General features: G+C 44.6%; 1 protein-coding gene across 4 annotated transcripts in view; it reads right to left on the bottom strand.

The window, feature by feature from the left end:
* The window catches only part of Znrf3 (zinc and ring finger 3), a 222880-nt gene extending 210656 nt beyond the window's left edge, over positions 1 to 12224 (bottom strand). For 2 of the 4 annotated variants that reach the window (XM_013520423.1, XM_013520425.1), the window contains exon 1: positions 12140 to 12215. The gene's annotated coding sequence lies outside the window, so the exon portion shown is untranslated. Of the gene's footprint in view, positions 1 to 12139 lie in introns of all 4 variants that reach the window. The other 2 variants (XM_005396172.2, XM_005396171.2) reach the window with 2 other exon arrangements.
* Between the last annotated feature and the right edge of the window lie 1855 nt (positions 12225 to 14079).

Here is a 14079-nt window from a genome sequence, read left to right as displayed (position 1 = left end):
AAAAAAAAAAAAAGACACACACATAGGAGCTGGGGGTTTAGCTCAGCGGCAAAGCGCCTGCCTGGCAAGCACAAGGTCGTGAGTTCGATTTCTGGTACCGGAAGAAAAACAAAAAACAAAAAACAAAATAAAAACAAAGACACACACATACACAAAACCTCGAAGGAGGGGAAGATTATTCCAAGAATTTATGTAAATTGCCCAAGATGATCTTGCCCAAGATGATCCCTGCAATGTGCTAGGACTGACTACTAACTCTGCCTCCTCCCATGTGTCTTGCTGTGTGTCGGCCATAGAGAAGTTCCTGGAGTCTCAGAGCAGGCTGCTAATCTCTCATGTAACTGTTACCCTGTGTCACAGCCCGTGCCTGTGTCTCCACCTGGACTGCAGAGTGAGACGAAGTCCATGTGGATCTCTTATGGTCTGCAGATCTCGTGCAGAGTCCCCCACACGCCAGTCATTTCAGGAATACTTGGCAAATTAGAGAATCACTGGTAATTCTTAAAATGTATTGTTTCCTATATACCAGTCCTGAACTGAAGTTTAACTTTTAGATGTAAGCTCTTTTTCTTTCTTTCTTTCTATCATGCTTTCTTGCTTTCTTTAAGTTAGTTAACTTAGTTTAACTAAATCTCAATTTCTGCACTAAAAAGGGGGAATCGGAGCTGGGCACACACTTGTAATCCCAGCTACTTGGGAGGAGGATCTCAAGTTTGAGGCAACCTGGGCTCCACAGCCTGTCTCATGAAATAATGAAATGAAATGAAATGGCTGAGGATTCTGCTCAGTGTAAAATGTTTGCCTAATATATACAAAACCCTGGACCCAGTCCCCAGCACCAATGCGCACACACACACACACACACACACATACATTCGCACACATGGGTGCAAACACCCGTGCACACATGCGTAATACATACATGTGCACACACATTCGTGCACAAGTGTGCACTCACAGATACATCCTTGCATGCATATGTACATACATGCATATGTGTGTTCATGCATGTGTATGTACATAGAGGAAATAAAAGAAAAGGACCCCTGCAAGGATGACAGTATATTCTAGACTTCTGTGAGTCACTGAACTCTAACTTAACCTGAGGAAGGAGAGCTACCTTTAATTTCAGTCTTGGAAGGGAAAACAGAGGCTATGAGAGTTGAAGATACATGCCCAGGTCACAGAGTGCGTAAGGAGTGTAGCTCATAATTGAACCCTGTCCAGCCACCGTGCTCAAGTCAGACTCCTGCAGACTTGGACCACAACATCATCAGGCTGGTTTCCTCCACTTTGCAGATGAGGGAAAGAAAGGTGCAAGTATTACTCACAGCAATACTAGAACCACAGCGCTGCTCCCGGGGGCCCAGCCCACAGAAACACCACACTGTCCACTTGGCCACTGAGGCCTGGCTGGGCCCCTTCTGCTATTTACTCAGCTAGGTGTGGACTCTGACTGGCTTTGAGGCTGTTATTTGCATGGTAAATGTCACTCAGGCCCAGCCAATCAATACCCCCAACCAAGGGCCAGGGATAATGACCAAAAGAAACATTCTTTTGCTGGCTTTTGACATCTTGACTTGAGTTTTTAGTTTCTGTCTAACAGAATGCAAATTGGATGTCGGGGATGTAGCTCAGTGGCAGAGCCCTTGTGTGGCATCCAGAAGGCTCCCACCCCTCAAACACACACCAAAGAATTAAGACGCATTATGAATTGTACCGACTTCCCGCAATGAATGTAACCATTATGTACTGCAAACATGTACTGATAAAAAATTTTTAAAAAGCAAATCATGGAAAGTGGAAATCACCTAAGAAGTACCACATGCTAAAGCAGCAGAGCAGTTCTGGGCTCTTCCCAGGCCCGTGCAACCTCCGGGACCCTGGGCAAGGTCTAAAGTCCCAGGGCTCTAGGTTTGAATTCCTGTTCCACCACTGACTTGGGGCGTGACCTTGGGCTTAACTTCTCAGAGCCTCCCCTTCCTCTTCTGGGAAACAGCTAATTCGCAACAGATTTATCCCAAGAATAAAAGAGGGCACGGATGCCAAGTCGTCACACAATGCTTGATTCACACCCAATAATTGGTTCACACCCAATAACTGGTTCACAGCATTAGCTACTGTTCCTAATACTGACGTACTTCGCACATCCCCATGGGTGACCCTTTACCAAGACACGCTGCAGAGTAAGGCAGATGAAAACAGCCCTTACTGTTCTTTGCTACTCTGATTCCTTATTACCTCGCTTCTTCCTGGAAAAAGCTTCCAAGAACTTTAAGAAAGTGAACAAACAAGGGAGATTTTAATCTGAAAAACCGGACGGACCGATCCCCTCCTTCTCAGGCAGCTGGGAGCCAATCCAGTCAGTCAGTAACTCTACCTCCCCTATCAGTTCCCAACCCCCGCAGTTCCTGCTCCGAACCAGGATGTGCAAACACGGCATTTACTGAAAGGGCGGTTTCAGGGCCCCTGGGGTTTCATCAGCTGCCCACTCTCCCAGGAGAGCCAGCGGCACCTGTCAAGCTGGCAGCCAAGGCCAGAAGGCAAGCTGAGCATTTCAAGGTCTACTGGCGGTACGCGTTTAAAGAAACGCCGAGGAGGAAATAGGGTGGACTTAAGGCTGCCGAGTGGGCGGGGCGGGGGGCAAAGAGAAACAGGATACAAAAGGTCGGGTCACTCACTGCGCGCAGGGGAGAGGCGGGACAGGTGCAGGGAGCACAGGGGCTTCAGGTCTCAGGAGCCCTGCCTCCACCTGCGCTCCTGGTGCCACGCGCTAACCTCTCTGGGATGCCAGCGCCAGCCCCAGCCCGAGGACCTGAGCTCCTTCCCACTGCTTTAGGGGGACTCTCAGAACAGGGAGGTAGGGAGGTGGGGAGGTGGGGAGCGTGCAGCACTTGTGGCCAAAGGAATGGGTAGAGGAAAATCCTTTTCTGTTCCTCTCCCATATTCCTGCCCTTCCACAGATACAGACAGGTGTGTGCGTGCGTGCGTGTGTGTATTGTGTGTGCACGTGTGCGTGCGTGCGTGTTGTGTGTGTGTGTGTGTGTTCCTGGGGATCAAACTCATGGCCTTCCATGTGCCAGGCAAACACTCTACCACTGCGCTACTTCCTCAGCTCTTTTAAAAATTTTATTTTGAGACAGAGTGTTGCGAAGTTGTCCAGGCTGGCCTTGAATTTGTGATCCTTTTGTCTCAGCTTTTCAAGTAGCTAGGCCACCATGCTCAGCCTGTCCCTCTCCCTTAAAAAAAAAAAAAGTTACTGGTTAAAAGAGAAACATTAAAGCCAGGTGGGGTAGCACACACCTGTAATCTCAGCTACTTGTAAGGCTGAGGCAGGGGGGTCATGAGTTCAAGACCAGCTGAGCAACAGAGACCTTGTCTTAAAGAAATAACAATAAAAATAGAAATATTAAAGAAGTGAAAGGGGTAGGGATGAGTTTAGGAAAGGAACAAGTGAAGAAAGTAAAAATGAGAATGCAGAAACCTAAAATAATTTTTTTAGAGAGGGTCTCCTTACAAAACCCAGATTGGCCTTGAACTCAAAATCCTACTGCCTCAACTTCCCGAGTGCTAGGATTACAGGCATGCGTGACCACTCCAGCTAGAAGGATCTTCTTACACAGGCTTAGGGGCAGGAGCAGGTGTTAAAGGTTAAATCTATAATTTTTTTTGTCAGTTTCAGGTCATTTTTAGCACCTGATGAATCATTATCACCCTCTTGAGATTTTCTCTCAGGTGCCAGATAGTGTCATGATTCTTTCACAGTAAGAAAGAGCAGGAGGAAAAGTAAAGTTAAATAATGCACAAACTCCTGCTCATCCTTCAAAGCCCATATGAATATGTCCTCCTGTATGAAGGCTTCCATGATGGCTCTCTGATGGAATTTAGGCCTCTATCCTAGGCACCAGCACTAAGCATTAGTTACCTGGAGCTGTTTACATGTTCTGTCATCTTCTAGATGTTGCTCCCATGGGAGCAGGACGATGACAGCAGGTGCTTCAGGATGAATGCATTACCCCAAGTCGAGGTTTTCTAGAAGTCATTCTGATCATGTTGCTGGAAATTTCAGTTTATCTGAGTGTTATGGCTGAGTATTCCCTGTTCTTGGACACTAAATTAAAAAGCATTGAATATTTGGGTGTGGTGGTGCTCCCAGCTACTTGGGAGGTTGAGGCAGGAGGATCACTTGAAATGATGAGTTTGAGACCAGCCTGGGCAATGTAGACCCTATCTCAAGAAAAAAAAAAAACAAAAAAAAACAAAACTCAGCCATCAGGAGGCTGAAGCAGGAGGACCCATGAGTTCGAGACCAGTCTGGGCTACAAAGTGAGTTCAAGGCCAGCCTGAACTGCAAAGCAAGACCCTGTCTGAAAAACAAAAACAAACACAAACACAAGCACAAACACAAACACAAACAAAAAGCAGCAGATGTGTGTAACTGATCCAGGTGAAGGGTACAGCATTTCAGGAGAGCCTCAAGTTCTCACACAGGCAAACTGTTCTGCCCCGCTGCCCCAGCTTGGTTCCTGGGAGTGAGGACAGAATATTCAGTCAGGATTAGGGAAGTAGGAGCTGGGCTGGGCCGTGGTGGTGCGCACTATAATCTCTGCATTCTAAGAGGCTGAGGCAGCAGGAGGAGAGCAAGTCCAAGCCCAGCCTGGGCAATAAGCAATTTAGCAACTGCATGAGACTCTGCCTCAGAAAATGTGGGGGGAGCCTAGAGACGCAGCTCAGTGCAAAGATCTTGAGTTCAATCCCCAGTACCACCCCTACCGCCCACTTAGGGGAGTCAGGCTGGGATGTAGCTCCGTGGCAGAGCACTTGCTTAGCATTCTGGATGCTCTGGGTTTGACCCTAAGCACCGCAAAGATTTTTTTAAAAGGAGAGAGAAAGAGAATATATTAGGAGAGTCCCTTTAAAAAGCCTTATGTTCAGTGATTTTCTCCCAAGATTAATGAAAATTAGAGTGAGACAATGCGCTTCCAGCAATCCTGAACAAGTCGGATCAATTAAGACACTGCTGAGAAGGGCCGGGGATATACCTCAGCGGCACAAGCGCCTGCCTGGCAAGCGCAAGTCCTGAGTTTGATTCCCGGTACCAAGAAAAAAAAAGACACTGCTGAGAAACTTCAGTTGACGAAATGCATATACCTGCCCAAGGCTGTGGCCAGAGCAGCTATTTATCCCTTTCTATTTCAGGAAGTAAGAAAATATCAGATTCCCGGACCAGGGCCGGGGATATAGCTCAGTGGCGCAAGCACCTGCCTGGCAAGCGCGTGGTGAGTTTGATTTCCGGTACTAAAAACAACAACAGATTCCCAGACCATTAGAGTTGTGAAGGAACCTGGAAGCCTGGTGGGGGAGCCTCAAGGACCCGGCCCGCTCCCAAACGCATCTCTGGGCCACCAGAGTCTTTGTTCACTCCTGAGCCAGCTGCACGGCGTCTACAGGGACCCACACTGGGGTCCAGATGGGAGGTTTCACAACAGTTTGTGCTGCAGTCCACCCACACTGGCTCGTGCATGGAGGCAGAGCTCGCCAATGGGTCTGTTCCCTGTGCCCTCACCTCTTTTAATTATCTAGGCAGAGTTTCCAATAGGAAAGTCAGAAGCTGGGTGTGGCACACTATTGTAATCCCAGTACTTGGGAGGCTGAGGCAGGAGGCTCGCCATGAGTTCCAGGCCAGATTGGGCTACCTAGTAAGTTCCAGGATAGCCTGAACTATCTGTACACAGTGAGACCCCCGTCTGAAAATAAAACAAAGCCTGGGGATGTCACTCAGTGTGAGGCCCCTATGTTCAGTCCCAGTACTGCCAAAGAGAAAGAAATCAGAGCAGCTCAGGCAGGGGCGGGTTACCGTTGTTCTGGAGCCCCAGAATTATAAACTGAGCAATCTCCTTCCTGTGTTCCGGGCAAGCTGCTAGGCTGTTTTCACACACATTCCCGCTTTTTCCCCAGTATAAACAAATAACAAGCACGGGGTGGGCGGGGAGGGTACTGACACAGTGGTGCCTGCTGTAATCCCAGCTATCCAGAAGACCGAGGCAGGGGGAACAAAGCAGTTGAGGCCAACCTGGACAACTTAGCGAGACCCTGTCTCAAAGTAAAAAAAAATTTAAAAGGGCTGGGGATGTAGTTTGATGTTACTGCCTGGGTTCACTCCCCAGTACTACAGTGGGGGGAGCCTGAAAGAGGATATTGTCGGCTATAGCCAAGAACTGACCCACACCTTCCAGCTCAAGGTCAGCATGCAATCCTCTACCTCTCTGCTACCCAGGGGCACGGATCAATGAGAGTACAGGTGTTGACGAATGATTTTGGAAACCTCTTGGTCCTCAAGACTGTAATATGTGCTATAACTCTAGAATGACATACTAGAAAATATAGCACTTTTGTTTGTTTGTTTGAGACAGAATCTTGTTATGTATTTCAGGATGGCTGTGAACTCACTGTGAAGTCCAGGCTGGCCTCGAACTCACTGCCATCCTCCTGCCTCAGCCTCCCAACTGGTCTTATTTTCAAATGAGAGGTTTTTTAAAAGAGCCCTATTCTAATATTTTAAAATTTATTTATTAATTTTTTTTTATTTACATGTTTTTGGTGCTGGGGATCAAACCCAGGCCCAAGTTTTTGCTAGTAACAAACTAGCAAAACCCCCCCGTCTGAAAATAAAACAAAGTGAGTGAACCCAGGCAGTAGCATCAAACTATATCCCCAGCCCTTTTTAATTTTTTTTTTTTTTTTACTTTGAGACAGGGTCTCACTAAGTTGCCCGGGTTGGGCAAAAACAAAATTTTAAAATTGCATATTCTAACTTCTTTCCCAGATATGACTGCTGTCCTCATTCTTGTTAGGCACAGAGCAACTGACCCAAGGCACCAATCCCAAAGTATGGTGTAATCCAAACTCCGCCCCTGGAATCTCGCCATAGGTCACGGTCTGTGTGCTCAGCAAGTGTTTGCAGTGCTATGCTGGGAATTCAATTTCAGGTCACACTAACCGGGCAGATAATTGGCAGCCCGTGACCAGGTCTGGCCCAAGTAGGTGTTTTGTCCGCAGGCTGGAGAAAAACCCATGTGGTGTTCATTGCTATGACAGGTTTACTATTGGGTGGGCCTTATTCCTGCTTGTGAATGGTGATCAAAATTTATACCTAGTTTGACTTTTTTTTTTTTTTTTTTTGAACTGAACTCACGACCTTGCACTTGCCAGGCAGGCGCTTTGCCGCTGAGCTAAATCCCCAGCCCCTGACTTTTTTTTTTCTTAAGAGACAGTTTCTTTCTGTTGCTCAGACTAGTCCCAAACTATGGAGCTCAAGTGTTTCTCCAGCCTCAGCCTCCTGAGAAGCTGAGACTATAGGTATATGCCACCAGGATGGGCTGTATTTTAAATGTATTTAAAATACATTTAAAAGTATTTTAAAAACTTGGGGGGCTGGGGATTCAGCTCAGCAGCACAGCTCCTGCCTGGCAAGTGCAAGGTTGTGAGTTCGATTCCCGGTACCGGAAAAAAAAAAAACTTGGGACTTAGTAAGACCCTGTCTCAAAAAAAAATAATAATAATAAAGGGGGGAGCCTGAGGATATAGCTCAGTGCAAAGGTCCTGGGTTCAGTCCTTAGTACTGTGAAAGAAAACACAAAAGACTCAGATACTCCATTGTTCCACATAGCCTTCTATGAACTCCCAAGCCTCGAACCTCGTGGCTGCCATGTATCTAGAGATGGAAGAAAGGATGAGACAATGAAGAGATTAATGACAACAAAGAAGAGGCCAGGCAGCCTGTTGTGGTGGCACATGCCTGTAAGCCCGGCGCTTCGGAGGCTGCAGCAGGAAGATTACTGTGAGTTAGGGGCCAGCTGGGGCTACATAGTGAGCTCAAGGTAAATCTGAACTACAGAGTGAGTCCCTGTCTCAAACAAAGAAGAAGAAGAGGCTGGGAATGCTTGTTGGGATTAGGGAAGACTGCCTTTCATTCATAATAATAATACTGGGCTGGGGATATAGCTCAGTGGCATAACGCCTGCCTGGAAAACACGAGGTCATGAGTTCAATTCCTGGTACCAAAAAAAAAAGAGAAAGAGTAATAATAATAATACTTCACATATATCAGATATTTTCTCTATATCATGCATTTTGCCAACATGAATTTTCTTGTTCCAAACACAATTCATTTTTCATGGTGTGTGTGCGTGCGTGTGTGCTTGTGTGCACACTGGGGATCTAACCCAGGGTCTTGTGAATGCTAGCAAGCTAGCTGAATGCGCTACCACTGAGCTATATCTCCAGCCCTTTGAGTCTCATTTTAGCAACAAGGAAACTGGACCTCAGAGAGATTAAGCAACTTGTCCATGGTTACCTAATGTGTGTGGGAGAACTGCAAATCTTCCCTACACCCATCTCACAAGCAGGAACCCCATCTCCGGTAGGCAGAGGCTGCTCCCAGAAGGGAGGGCAAATCTTGGCAGATGAGTGACCAGTCTCCCAGTGCTCTTAAGCAAATAGGATTCTCCTTCCTCCTCCAGGCCTGAAGCTTTTCTCCTATATTCCTTTCAGTCGCCAGGTAAGAGACTGGGCTATACTGCATTTTACCCAGCTGGCTCTTGGATGATTATTAGGATCCCAAAGTATGGTGTAATCCAAACACATAAATTCTAGGTGTTGTCACAAAAACACAATTTTCTCTCTTTCTCCACTTGAGTATTAGTTGTGCAAAGTCAGTTACAAATAAAAGAAAGTTTGTTTGTACGCTGAGAGTCCCCAGATCATTTTCAGGAAATATAGTCTCCTCCGAACCAGGCATTGCCTAAGGGTACCACCACCTTTGTCCAGCAAGGTGAGCTTGAGTCAGGGCCGCGCCGCAGGTAAATATCTTACTGAAATTAACCACAAGATATTTTCGTTTTTGCCATAATAGATGGGCTACCGAGCTAAGTAATCAAAACCAGTGCAGGATCCTGCAACAGAAAGTGGGTTTAAGAGAAAAACTTGAAATCCAGATAAAGGCTGTTTTAGTGAATAGCTATGTGACAGTGTTGTTTTCTCAGTTTTTGACAACAATGTAAGCAGATAACCGTGGAGAAAATGAAGCTAAATGAGAGATGTATGGGAATTCTCTGTACCAGCTTTGCAATGTTTAATTTGTTTATTTATTGATGTTTTGAGACAGGATCTCACTCTGTAATTCAGGCTGGCCTTGAGCTCACTATGTAGCCCAGACTAGGTTGGAACTCACAGTGATCCTCCTGCCTCAGCCTCCTAAATTCTGGGATTATAGGCATGTGGCACCATGTGTAGCCACAATATTTTAAAAACTACTGTGACAGTTTTTAATTGACACATAACTGCAAATATTTATGGGGCCCGGCATGACATTTCAGTGCATGTATACAATGTGTAATAATCAGGTCAGGATAATTTGTGTGCTCCCCCCCACAACACTTATCATTTTTTTGTGCTGAGAACATTCAAAATCCTCTTTACTAGGTATTTTGAAAGCTTATAGTTAATTGTTGTCAATCACTGTTATACTACTGTGTTACAGAACATTAGACATTATTTCTCCTGCCCAACTGCACCGTGTGCCTATTAACCATCCTCTCTCCATTTTAGCCTTGCAACTGTTTCATAGATTTAAATTATGTCCAAATACAAAGCTTCAGAATGTTCAAAACCAGTGACATGATTTTATTTCTCCTAAGAGTGATGATGGGACCCTTTGGTGCTTACTTTATTCAAACAAGATAAAACTTGCTTCCCTTGCTACTTTTGAACCTCAGAGCGAAAAACAGTTACTGGACAATGGAGAGTTTGTGTTTTCTTGAAAAAGACAAAACCAAATACAGAACCATTTACTGCTCTGGGTCAGTGCCAAGTGAAGAGAAAGATGTGTGACATCCTTGCACTTTTCTAATGAATCTTCAGTCGCTGTTTAGTCTTCAATCTGCAAATGAACTGCAGCATTTTGCAGAAGCCAAAGGAAGAGTGAAATTCTCAGAACCCTAATACACACAAATGATCTTCAGGAAGTACTGCAACTCTTTTTTTAGAAAGGCGTGGGCAGCCAAAGGATGGAAGGAAACATTCATCAACATGGCTGGGAGCGTTTCCTGCCCATACACTGGGAGCCTCAATGCTACTAAAACAGTTCACAAATGTTCTTTACAGATATACTAGGGCTGTAGATGTGGCTCAGTGGTAGCGTGCTCTCCTACCTTGTGAGAAGCCCTGGGTTTGACTCCTAGCACAGTGAAGAAAAAAATGAAAACAACAACTAATGAAATTAAATAGCTGGGCATGGTAGTGCACGCCTGTAATTGCAACACTTGGGAGGCTGAGGCAGGAGAATCACTGTGAATTCAAAGCCAGCCTGAGCTACTTAATGAGACCTTGTCTCAAAAAAAAAACAAAAACAAAACAAACAGAGAAGAAATTAAAGAAACACATGAGGATCAACAGTCCTAGCAAGCCAAAATGACCTCATCCATTTCTAGAAGGTAATGAAGTCCTACGCAGTTGGTTTCTTGTGACAAATGTACCATGTGATTGTATTTCATTTTATTTATTTTTTAATTTTAAAGAGAGTAGTACATGAGAAACAAACAAACACAAAAATAGAACAATGGCAGCATACTAGTATCACGAACATAAACAAATCAAAGCAAAAACATTCAAAGTGATACAGGGTCTCAGGACAAATTAATACAAATCAACCGTGGTTGTTACATTGCATATTGCTATCCTCAACTGCATTGCCCAGGTTATCAGATGTAAGAATGAGATTGCTCAAACCATTAAAGAGATTAAGAAAATAATTCTTCAATAAAACACTAGAGATATTAGAGAGTTTCACTAGACAAGATGGTAGGAGTTCACCATTGTAATTCCATTGCATATTGTTACCTTCAAATCAGTTGCTCAGATCACCAGACACAAGCAGGAAAAGTCGATCAGAACATAAAAAATTGTGAGAGGGGCTGGGGATTTAGCTCAGCGGCAAAAGCACCTGCCTGGCAAGCGCAAGGTCGTGAGTTCGGTTCCCGGTACCGGAGAAAAAACAACAACAACAAAAAAAAAACAAAAAAATTGTGAGCGTTAACTGTTCATTTCAATACACCGTCAGACAACAGCAATACAGTCATCGCAGGTATTCATAGATATATATTTATGTTTTGCCTTCCTTCTTTTGCCACGTCATTTTAAAAATGATGTGGGGAGTTGGAACTCAGATAAGTAAAAATAACACTTTCTACAGTAAGCTCAAGATTCCACTTTGATTCCATGAAGGAAACATTAATATTTTATATAGAAATTTCCTCTTTACTTTCTCCCAGATCATTTAAGAGTTTCCATTTTTTTCTTGTGAGATTATAAGAGATTAGTTAGGTGTGGTAGTGCACCCCTGAAATCCCAGCTACTTGGGAGGCTCAGGTAGGAAGACTGTTAAGTCCAAGGCCAACCTGGACAACTTAGCAAGACATTGCCTCAAAATTAAAAAAATAAAAAGGCGGGGGATGCAACTCCATAGCAGAATACTTGCCTAGCATGGGTGAGGCCCTGGTTCAATTTTCAGAACTGTCTCTGAGGAAAAAAAAAAGTTACCCTAAACATTTTGTTTTCTTGTCCCATTTTAATTGATGTGTTTAGGACAATGAATAGCGCGGCCCTTCCTTGCCAGAGTCTGTCTCTCCTCTAGAGAACGGGAATCTATAAAGTATGACACAGCGAAAGCATGGGACACAGGAGTCTGAAAACGAGTGCCACAACAGCGGCAGTGGGAAGACAGAATTCTTGAATTCTGTTTCCACTCACCTCCAGAGTCATTTTTAAATCTATTTAGTCAATAATCAGGAAGCTGCTGAGTGAGATACAACCCTGCCTGAAGGGATCACAGAGCCTGTCCAGAAATACAGACAGCTGAGCTCAAGCCATCCAGGGCCACAGCCTCGAGGCTGGAAGTCTAGGGGAATTGCCTGGGAATTTATTTATTTATTTTTCTTACTAGGAATCGAACTCAGTACCTCACACTTGACAGGCTGGTGCTGTGCCACTGAGCTAAATCCTTGGCCCAGGAATTGCCTAGGAACAGAGCAAGTACAGAGTGCAAGGATATTCAACCTGGATCTAAGGCATGGGGTGTTACCTGGAGGAGATCTTAGCCCTCAGGAGACTTTGGCAATGTCTGCAGACAATTTTGGTTGTCTCAGCTGGAGGTAGCAGGATGTACTACTGGCACCTGGCGGGCACAGAACCTAGGGTTGCTATCATTTTACAAGACACCGGGCAGCCCCTCCCACAGAGAACTGTCCAACCCCAAATGCCAGTACTGCTGAGGTTGAGAAACTGGTTTAAACAAAGAGAAAAAAGAAATGGGATTTTCCTGGCAAACTAAGCAAAAAGGACCTTACAGGAAAATTCGAGGCCTGCAGTATGGGACAGAGAGACAAGATGAAGTAATCTATAGGCTTGGGACACAGGACACAGGACAGTAATCTATAGGTTTGGGACACAGCTTAAGCTGATTTTTCTTCACTTTGACCCTCAATTTTCCTGACCACAAAATAGTGATGCTATAATGCTGAATGACTCATTTCTTTTCCTGGAATGAGAAAAGGTGCTGTTGATAAAAATTATGCCTCTGGGACCCACCTACTTCCGGTTGCCCCACTCAAGCATCCTTGCCCCTCAGCAGTCTAGTAACCTATTCAGGAGGAGCACAAAGGCACAGTGCCTGGGAGATCCATCATGGGGCAGAGTGGCAGTAAGAGTGTTGGTGCTGCGTTTTAAGCAAGCAAGGACTGTGTGTCATGACTTGTAACAAGAACGCAAGTACCATGGAATCTGTATTTTTTTTACATAGCTTGGGATCTAAAAGCAGGTAGTCTAAGGCTAGATGGCCACTCCATGGTGCCATCCGGAATCCAGACTTCTCTCTCTCCCTTCTCCCTTAGCATGTGGCTGCCTTCCTCATGCTTGCAAAACAGCTGCAGAACCTTCTCAGTGTTTGGCCTTCCAGGCAAGAAGGAAAAGCGGTAAAAGCCAATAGGCGAAAGCCTTCCCAGTTGAGTCTTCTCCACTGAACAAACGTTTCTGGAATCTTCTATGCCTAGAACTTCAAATTATACATTGGCTTCAACTGTATAGGAATCTGCAACTTCAAAGGAATCTGAAAGTCAGGTGTTTCCAAGTGAGATGCTGTGCTGGTAACCAGAAATATTGCCTTAGGGCCTTAAGCTGAGGATATTCCAATCGTTTGTAATGACTCCAAGATAGATCAAAGTGATATGGAGTTCTGTTCTTAAAAGAATGATATTACACAGTAATCTTCCAGGGTAATTTCAAAGGTGTTCTGTCATTTAATGTATAATGCTGCCTATTTAATAGTTCAATAGTTATTCAGAGGCTTGAGGCTGTGGCTCAGCGGTAGAGCTTATGCTTAGCAAGCACAAGGGGTTAGCTACCCTGTACCAAGAACAAAAAACCAAAAACTAAAACACAGCATTCAAAAAGTATTTATTCCAAGCTGAGCATTGTGGTGCATCCCTGTAGTCCCAGCTACTTGGGAGGCTTAGGCTAGAGGATTGTTTGAGTCCAGGAATTCAAGACGAGCCATGTCCCCATCCAAAAGTCCAGGCTAGACAGCATAGCAAGATGCTGTCTCAAAAAACCAAAACCAGCTGGGCATGGTAGTGCATGCCCATAACCCTAACACTTGGGAGGCTGAGGCAGGAGGATTGCAGCAAGTCTGAGGCCAGCCTGGGCGTATAGCCAGTTCAAGGTCATCTGAACTACATAGGGAGATTGTCTCAAAAAAAAACAAAACCGAAACAACAAAACCAAAACAAACAAATAAATAAATAAGGAACCAAAAAGTATTTATTAAATGTGTAATATGAAAAAATAGAAAAAAAGTAAAGTAAGAAAAAAAAACCCGACAAAACAAAAACTGCCTAGTATATATCAGCATGACAGTAAATATGTAAGACACAAAGAAGTGTAACCATGGCTTCTTCTTCTAATGTGCTTGTTAAAATCCTGCTGGAAAAAATACTCAACATGAATAAATGAAATCTGGATGTTAAA

Source organism: Chinchilla lanigera, unplaced genomic scaffold, assembly GCF_000276665.1.
Source record: "Chinchilla lanigera isolate Chin_1 unplaced genomic scaffold, ChiLan1.0 scaffold00054, whole genome shotgun sequence".
Taxonomy (NCBI): Eukaryota; Metazoa; Chordata; class Mammalia; order Rodentia; family Chinchillidae; genus Chinchilla; species Chinchilla lanigera.
The sequence above is the reverse complement of the archived record's forward strand: the minus strand, read 5'-3'. Positions and strand labels throughout refer to the sequence as shown.